The sequence below is a fragment of the Tupaia chinensis genome, unplaced genomic scaffold (genome assembly GCF_000334495.1).
Source record: "Tupaia chinensis unplaced genomic scaffold, TupChi_1.0 Scaffold000101_1, whole genome shotgun sequence".
Taxonomy (NCBI): Eukaryota; Metazoa; Chordata; class Mammalia; order Scandentia; family Tupaiidae; genus Tupaia; species Tupaia belangeri.
The window spans coordinates 994,561-1,004,143 of NW_006159565.1; the positions used below are offsets into that span (position 1 = coordinate 994,561).

The window sequence follows — 9,583 nt, forward strand, 5'->3', positions numbered from 1 at the left end:
CCAGGTTGGTGTATAGCCTTGAATTTTCTGCTCAGACCTGCTAGTGCAGATTTAGAAGGGTGATGTTTCAGACCCAGAATAATTAGAATTCCCTGAGAACAGAGCCCTACCTTGTAGATGCTGAACAGTAGGAGGGAGGCTTAGGTTGCTGGGCCAGTGGATAGGAATATATCAGGTGATTTGAGATTTGGAGAGGTTATTGTTATAAACCAATCAATAGCACTGAGGGTCTAGGTTGGCAGGCTTTTTCTGGAATGATCAAGCAAGATTTGCATGTAGCCAGGGATGAGTGAAAAGGGAAAAAATGAAGCATAAATTACTTCTGCCTCTCTTGGCACAAAAATCTGTCCAAAGGTGCTACTTAGAATAGCAAGTTGTACCTAGCCACAGAAAAACCTACTGGAATAGCCCATAAAAAGTGGATGGTACTAGAACCAGCAGTAGCTATGGCTACCAAGGTGGGGGGTGGACCACATTGCTGAGATGAGAGTAGCACATGGCAGGTGATCTAGGATCTGCAGTACCTGAGCTGTGGGCAGCAGGAGGTGGCATGCAGGAGCTCTGCTCACTGATCACTCTGCCCTCCAGAGAGAGAATCCCATGGTCCACCAGAACTTCTGGCACCTACACAGGGCCTTAGTCTTCTGCCACTACAGAAGTCTAGAGAAAAGACCTGCAGCAAAGAGGAAGGAAACCGAATAGAAACTGTGAGGGGAGGGAGAGGAAAGGGAGGGGGTGTCACATCTGGGTCTATCAAACAACAGCTGACTTTTCCAGCTCTGGTTCTAGGGTTTTTCTATTTGTTCATTACTGTGATAAAAATACACAGAACATGAAATCTGCCATTTTTACCATTTTTAAGTATGCAGTTGAGTGGCATTAATCACATTCACAATATTGTACAACTATCCATCTCCAGGACTTTCCCAGCTTTTCAAACAGACATACTACACCCATTAAACAGTCCTCTTTTTCCCAGTCCCTGTCTTAAAATAACCATTCAGTTACATTCTTTTTTTTTTTTTTTTTTTTGAGAGGTTTTTGCTATAGGGCGCATGAGTCCGCCAGAAAGAGAGAGACAAAGAGGCAAAAAGTGAGAAATTACTCCACAGGGGGCATGTCCATGCTGCAATCCCTTCTCCTCCATTCTCCTCTCAGGATCTTGGGCACGTGCACACACACCCGGCGTGCGTTTAAGCCAGCGGTCTGGGACTCAAACCACGTTTGACTACACGGGAGTCCAGCGACATAGCCATTACACTATCTGCTGGTCCCACCATTCAGTTACTTTCTATCTTGATGAATTTTTCTATTCTAAGTATTTTGTGTAAGTAGAATCATACAATATTTGTCCTTTTCTGGGAACCAGCAGTTAGCGTAATGGCTATGTCGCTGGACTCCCGTGTAGTCAAACGTGGTTTGAGTCCCAGACCGCTGGCTTAAATGCACGCCGGGTGTGTGTGCACGTGCCCAAGATCCTGAGAGGAGAATGGAGGAGAAGGGATTGCAGCGTGACCATCCCCTCTGGGGGGTGATTTCTCACTTTCTGTCTCTATGTCTCTCTCTGTCTGGCGAGCACTCGCGCCCTATAGTGAAAACCTCTCCAATAAAAGAAAATATTTGTCCTTTTCTGTCTGGCTCCTTGCACCTAGAATAATGTTTTTGCAGTTCACCCAGTTTATAGCATGTGCCAGAATCTCATTCCTTTTCATGGATTAATGATAAGGATTTGCCACATTTTGAGTACTCATTCACCTATCAGTGTAAACTGGGGTTGACTCTACCTTTGAGATTTATGAATAGTACTGCTATGAACATCAGATTTCTTGGTATTTTTCAGTATTGTGGAGCTAAAACTAAGCCCAGGCAGGGAGGAGGCAGCTGCAAAGGTTCCAGCCAGATGGGCCTGGCCCCTGATGTTGGAGTCATGGCAGGATGCTAGCTTCCAGGTCCTCTCCAACATGAGATCCCTCCTCCAGTCCTTCCTCTCAAAGGCCTGCCCAATTTCCCATAGTGATTCACTCCTACAAAGCATCCTTGGTTTTGCTATCTGGATCCTTTAGAATCCTGCAGAAGAAAATGGGAAGCCTTGTTCATTATACCCAGGCCACCAATGCCTTTCTGACCCATACATACAAATTCCAAATGGCCAAGTCATATTGCTAATAGAGCTCGAAGGAGGATGCTAAGAATCAGACTCAGCCAAAGTGTCATGCTCTGTTTGATGCACTGTTGACAGGTTAAGACCATTGAAGGCCCAGGTTTGGTTCCCAGCCCACCCTAAAAAGCCGGGTGAGGTGGGTGCTAGAAACTGAGGAAGGAAGATTGCAGATTGCAAGATTGCAAGATCCCATATACAGCACCACACGTGCATACACGCCACATACATGCCCCAAATACCTTTGTCATTCCTGCAAATTCCAACAGTAGGATACAGGGTAGGAGAGTGGCCATGAAACTCTGTGCTGGGATGTGCCATGGAGGTGGGGCCTCCATGGAGGTGGGGCCTCCGTGGAGGTGCTGAGATGAAAGCAGATGGGGGACAAGCAGTTAGTGTAATGGCTATGTGGCTGGACTCCTACATAGTTGACCACGGTTCGAGTCCCAGACCCAGTGGCTTAAACTCATGCTGGGCGCGTGTGCGTGCATGCCCAAGATCCTGAGAGGAGAATGGAGGAGAAGGGATTGCAGCATGGCCAACCCCCCTGGGGGGTGATTTCTTGCTTTCTGTCTCTCTCTGTCTGTCTGCCGAGCGCACACACCCTATAGCAAAAACCTCTCCAAAAAAATAAATAAATAAAAGGCAGGTGGGATTCATGACTCATAGCAGGTGATGATGGTGAGAGTGAGGGTGATGTATAAAGCTAATCAGAAGTTTCCTCACCCTAAAGGAAGGGGAAGAAGGCATGAGTCTGTCCCTATATCAGCAGATGACACTGTATGATTGGGTTGGTTTTGTATTTTTTTTTTTTCCTGATGCTCCCTGTCAGCAGGGAAAGGCTGAGGCAGAGTTGTTAAGGTTATAGGAGGCAGGGAGGTAGAAAGCAGCAGCAGGAGCCAGAGCAAGCCTGTTAAGGATCAGGCTTTGCACAAGGGAGCTCTTTCTTTCCTGGCAGGGCCCTTAGGCAAAAAAGCATGTACGTGGCCATCAGCTCCATATACCTGGCACAGTGGGTGCTAATGGGATAGATGGAGTGAGAGAGATTGATGTGGAAGGAAGTTATATATTTTTTTCCTTTCACCATAATGTGGGCTTTAGTTTCCAGAGGAGAGTCCAGTCAGGACATTAGAAAGTAGAGAAGAGTACTGAAAAACAGCGTAGGGCTAGAGAATGCAGGAGAGGTTTTTATAGCATAGCTTTGAGGAGAAAGGGAAGAGGTGGAGGAAAAGTTTCCTGGACCTGAGACCTGACTGCCTCTGTCCATGAGAACAGGGTGACTGAATTGAGCTTGGTGCCTTGGAGCATGGAATTTGGGGAGGTTTGGAACCAGAGAACCAAGTGATAACAGTTGAAACATTTGGGTGAAGAAGATAGAAAAACATGCTTCTTGGTGTATACATTAGCTGCTCTGAATCCATAGGGAAGAAAATGCTAAGGTTTGTAGTAAGCAATTGGTTGCTGTGTCTTCATCCCACACTGCCTGTTTCCTAGACACATAGCCAGACTGTATTTGCGAGCCTTCATCACAGTTATGTGCAATCATGTGACCAAGCATGGCCAATCAGATATTAGCAAAAATAGTGCACACCAGTTCCCATAGGGGACAAGGGGAAGGAGGCAGACCTTCCCTGTGTGATTGAGGTGACAGAACCCCGAGTCCTGAAGCAGAGTAGATCCTGAATGACCATGGGGAAGGTCACACCCAACCAGGAACAAGTGGACTTTATAAAGCACAAAACTTCCTTTGTGTTTAATGTGCTTCGGTGTGACTAGCATTGCTCTAACATGCTGAGGAAAGCAAGAAACAAGTTCTACAGAATCTGTAATACTTAAGATACACCAAACGTCATTTACTTCCTCTGTAATTGAGAATGTTATCCTCATCATTTTATTTAATAGAAGTCTACATTATGCTTAAGGCCTCCTGTGAGTTTGTTCTTGTTCAGTTTCCCTGCCCCCACCTACTCTCTCTATCCTCAAGCACAGATTCCCTGTCTTTATAGTTCTCTATGTCTGACTCTGTGGGCCTAGAAGTTTTTCAGTCCTGGCTTTATGGCCACAAGAAGCATCTGTATTGTTACCCCCGTTTGTTACTGATAAAAAATACTAAGGCACAGAGAAGATTCATCACTTACCCAAGTTTATACAGTGGGCAGTCTAGCTGGCCCCAAGCCCTGCAGCTGTGGATGAGTCAGCACTTGCATTGTGTATTAAGAGTCTTTCCTAAAGACTCCTTGTACTAGTTCCCTCCTCCCTTCTTGGTGGAGCAGACCTAGGACTGCATTTCCACATGTGCCCCTCCTTTCTCAGATCAGTTTAGAGTCTCAAGCAGTAACTCAGGTTGGACTAGTGGCTCTTGCATTCAGTTCTATCAGCTCCCTCCACCCAGTCCAATGGGGCTTGGCTCCTACACCTCAAATGATGCACATCTCACATATCAGAACCAGCAGTGCCAACCCCTGCAATTGGGCTTTTCAGCTGTTCTCAGCCTCAGCATGCTTTTCTATCCTCTGTGTTTATACTGGAGAGAATTTTCTGGAAGGAAGAAGCTAGTCAGTCGTTCCAACATTGCTTCCAGTTAGTCATTACCATTCCAGTCTCTACTCTTCACAGGCCAACCGCCCCCTTTGTAATAATTTCATTCTCATGATGAGAGGTACTGCTAACATATTGACTTATAGGAAGGAAACCTTCAGAAAATGAAATAAACTTGGGCCAATTTCTGCTCACTTGGCTAGATGCTTCAGAGTGTCACACACTAGTCAGCCAGCAGTGCTCAAAGACGTTTATGAAAACTAAGGTTTGTCTGTGGTTTTGTAAGTAAACCTGCCAGTCTGAGTGTTGGCTCTGTTGTACTCTGGCTATATGACCATGAGCGAGTCACTTAACCACACTGCTCAGGCTTTGAGGTATCATGGTATAGTAGGGAGTTCTGTGACCTGGGAGTGAGGAAACGAGTTCTCATCCCAATTCTGCCACTACCTGCCTATCCTGAGCACAAGATGAGCATGCAGAATGTGGCCAGTTCAGGGTCGGCACTAGGTCAGTGTTTTAGAATGCATGAACAAGTCCCTGGGAGAGTTACTCATAAAAGTTACAAATAAAAGGGGCTGCTGTGTCTCCACCTGGGCTGTCTTGAACCTCTGCAGCCTCATGGTTTCCCCTTTCCTTAGCTTGTCCCTTGAACCAGTCCTGCCTCCTCCTGCCTCCTTTCCTCACTTCATGGGTGGCCCCCTTCTGCTTTACTCACCTCTGACCCATTCTCCCCAGCTGCAGCCTCACTGGGACTCCATCCTGCCCTTTTCTGTTGTAGACAGTCACTGTTTGGGAGTAAATTCTTAGTCCCTGGAGCTGTAGGTTCTTACTGGGTCTTCTTATTTTGGGGTAGAGAGTGTCGCTAAGCCTGTGTTTAGCTGTGGTTTGAGTTATTGAGGTGGCAGGCCCAGGCCCCTCCATTCAGGGTCATGGTGAAAGTTCAGTGAGAGTGAATATATGTGAGGTGACTCACATGGCACCTAACTCAGTAACTCCAGATAGATGTCAGTGGATTTCTTTCCCACAGTGTGAGTGATGTGAGCAGTTCCTATCTGCATCCACATCTATATCTCTTTGTGGGGGCTCAGGCTCAGTTTCAGAGGCAAAATGAACTGTACCTCCATATTCAAACTATCCTACCCGTAGAACCGAGATGATCCTACCAGGGACAGGTAATGCAGTGTAAACCTGAGGTAGCTCAGGTCAGATAGATCCATATCAGCCAAGAATGCAACCAAGTCACCCCAGTGCTGAGCCTGGACCTGGGCCTGGACCTGGGCTTGAGCTCACACCCAGATACATGTTAGGAGACTTCCTGCCAGCTCTGAGACTGTATGTCAGAGTTTTTCAACTTGAGGTTCCCGAGAAGATGCTATAATACTCTGGGTAACACAGGTATGCTATGGATTGGCTTCACTGGGCCTCATACTATTATTGGACATGCAGGAAGAAGAAAGGTGCTCAGGCCAAAGGCTATGGGTTCCTGGGAGGAGCAGAGTACCACTTAGGGGAATGTGGATCTGGACCTCATGGGGAGGCTTTAGCAGGGGAAAACACAGGTTAGTAACCATCATGAAATGTCATTATTGTAGATTCTCATGTAGGAGAGTTCATGACAACTCAAATCAGAATCTCCCAAAGACTATCCAGACACTGTTTAGACATAATCCCCATCTCCCAAGGATTAGCCTATTTTGGTCAAGAAGAGCTCATGAGGTTAGAACTTGTTCCCCCTCTCACTTAATCAGAACCTTGCAAGAGAAATGCTATCAGCCCTTTTGCATTGTGAGTAGCAGAAGCTCAAGAGGGACCCACCTCCCAGCCTAGATGCCCTTACTACAGATGCTCGCAGGCTGACCACCATGTAGCTGGCCCAGAAACGACTGTAGAGATGTGAGTAGCTCCCTGCAGCCTTGGGAGCTACCTGCTTTAGCAAAGAGGTGAATAAGGAAGGTGATGCTTCGCAGGGAGTAGACCCAGGCCCATTTTGAGACGGTTTACTCTTGTCTCTCATCTGTAAAAAATGTTAACAGGTCTTAGTGTTTGATTATTTGTTTAATTGTTTGTTTCCACAGAGGTCCCCCCACTACTATTTATTGATTCTTATGGTGTACCTTAATCATGTTCTAAATTCTTATACCTAATTTACTCTGTCTGAAGGCTTTTCTTAGTTCTCTTGACATCTTTACTATTACCCTGGTACAATCAAACCTTTCATTTATATATATCACTTTACTACACATTAAAAAAAATTATTTATTGTTATTATTATTTGATTTGATGAGAGAAAGAAAGAGAGAGAGAGAGATAAAGGGAAAGTGAGAAATCAAGCCACAGCAAGCTGCCAGGTTCAGGAGTTGAACCATGGTCAGCCATGTGAGAGTCGAGCACCCCAACTGCCATGCCACCTGCTGGCCCCAGCTACACATTCTCTATACTCAGTACAGCTCGTCTTGTTTTTGTTTCCCCAAATTTCCCAGCCATTCTATGAACTTTACTGTCGTTTTTGGCAAGTTCTCAAAAAAGCAACTTCAGCTGGCATTTTGATGGAGAGTATATTAAATTATAAACTGATTTGGAAATTTTTGACATCTTAATTCTATTCATACTTCCCTCCAGGAGTTGGCCTGTCTCTCCTTTTGCATCTTGTGGTAGGATTGGCAGCACTCTTGGTACACGTCCTACGAGTTACTTATTGAGTCATCCCTGCAGTGTTATTGCAGTTGTTGCTGTGAACTCAGATATTGTAATGACTTGTCCCTGCTCTACCCATAGCTGATAGCAGCCTGAGGCTGAAGCTCGCCTGGTTACTGAAGCGCATTAAATATTAGCCCAGCAAAAAGAGCAATCATATTGGTTGTCTAAGAAAAGGAGCAAGACTTGCCTTGTCCCTACATCCAATAAGGAGTGGCTGCCAGGTTCAAGTCAGAAGCTAAATTCTCAGAGCTTTGGCCTCTGATTATGCAAAGTTTACCAGAAATAGTAAAGAGAATATAATATTTCTTTATAATGGTTGAATCAGTGTCTAAATACATATTATATTCATCCAATTGCCTTAGATTGGAATATTTGGGTTAATTTTGGTGTACGTGCTGCTTTAGAAGAGGGAAGTTGTCTTGGAAGTATTGGCTTGCTGGATTTTTTTCAAGAACAAAAACCGTATTGTTTAATGTGGGTTTACCTTTCTTAATAAGTACTCCAAGTTTTTAATTACTGCTGGTTGGAACTAGAGAAAACGAACAAAGCTAGCTGTTTTAGCTCCCCCTAGTGACACATAAGGCAAATTCTAGCGCTTATTGAGTGAAATTAAAAAGGTACTGAGCCGCTCTAACTTGAAAACATGTGTTTATAATAAAGATTGAATGGCAGTTGTTCACAAGGTAATTAATGTAGTTATCCTGCACTTCACAGGCTGCAATATCTCATCATCACTGTTCAGTAGGATCCTTAGGTGGTTATCAGTGGAACACAAGGCATGACGTGTAGGAGAAACAAGCAGTTTCTATTGTTCCATCACCACCACCTCCCCAGTTGGTACCAGTAAGCAGTGTAGTGTGTAGGCAGGATGTGGCACTATATATAAGCCATTTCAGTAGGCATCTACTGAGAGCCTACTATGCGCTGGGCACAAATTGTCATAGTCCCCTTCGTTAGAGCTAATGTCTCTGTTTCACAGATGAGTCACTATTAATCCTGAATTTGAAGGGGCAGAGATTCTTCCTGGGCTCCTTCCCATCTTTTGGAGCTGCTGCTGTGTTTTTTGCTGCCTTAATGCAGAAACATATGGATGAAGTCATTGCCAAGGAATCCAGACTGGAGAATTTGGGGGATGCCAGTGCTTCCTGCTGTGGGACACCCTCCAATGCCACTGGACCCAACTCAGAATACACTCTGTGTGTTTACTCACCTCCTCACCAGGCTGGGGAGAATTCCAAGATGTGGCTTGGGCCCCTTGTTGCTTCCCTCTGCCTGTCTCCAGCCTGCATTATCCCAGGGCACCCTCTTGATGAGGCCCACATGAGGAATGAGGCAATTGGTAAACGGCCTTGTTAATTGGAAGGCATGGTGCGGTTGGAATGCAAGGCAGGCAGGAGTGGGCAAGAAGGACTAGAAAGGTGGGATCAGAGGAGTCCAGAGAACTCAGAGTGCTCCCAGGCCTCAGCTCTCCTGCACAGAGGTAGACACAGCACCTGTACAGACACCCCTTAATGCTGTCAGAGGGGAGAGAAGGACCATGCACACAAGTGCAAGCTGTAAGTTCAAGCCCATAAAGGGGGACTCTTAGGGAAACCTGTAGGGTCACCATCTCCCCATCTTCTACACTTCTCCTGGAGGGATCTTGTAACTTTCTGCTCCTACCCCACAGTGGGTTCTGAATTTAAGTCCTTAGCCAGACTCTCTGGAAAAACATTTTTGTTCTCCACATTGACATTCAGTGAAGACTTCCTTGTGGGCACCCATGTGCTTAGTAACCACTGGGCATCTGAGAGGAGTGGGATAGCCCTGAGGTTGGGCCCAGCCCTTAAGGAATTCCTGCCTGGATAGAGGGATCCTGTCATGGATCCTGTATAGGATGTGAGGTTCTCCAGGGTCAAGCCTTAAAAGGTTGGGACCTTCTGAGTATTGTAGAGGTCAGTGTGGTCTGGAATGAGGCTGAAGCTCAGCTTTGCAAGATGAGTATAAACTGAACCATCTCTGTGGAGGAGGGAGGTGTCATCTCTGTGGGTGTGGCTAGGCAGACCAGCCCTCTCCCAGCCCTTGCATTGTTTATGAAGATGTATTCACAGCCAGCCCCCAAGTTACTGGGAACAACAACCCCAGATCTGAAAGTGCTCTGAACAGTGCCCCATCTTTAGGTTTCTCCTCAAACAATGGCCTCACTCTTTC

General features: G+C 45.9%; 1 protein-coding gene across 1 annotated transcript in view; it reads left to right on the forward strand.

The window, feature by feature from the left end:
- SDK1 (sidekick cell adhesion molecule 1) overlaps positions 1-9,583 on the forward strand; it is a 731,734-nt gene that overhangs the window by 660,027 nt on the left and 62,124 nt on the right. The window lies entirely within an intron of this gene.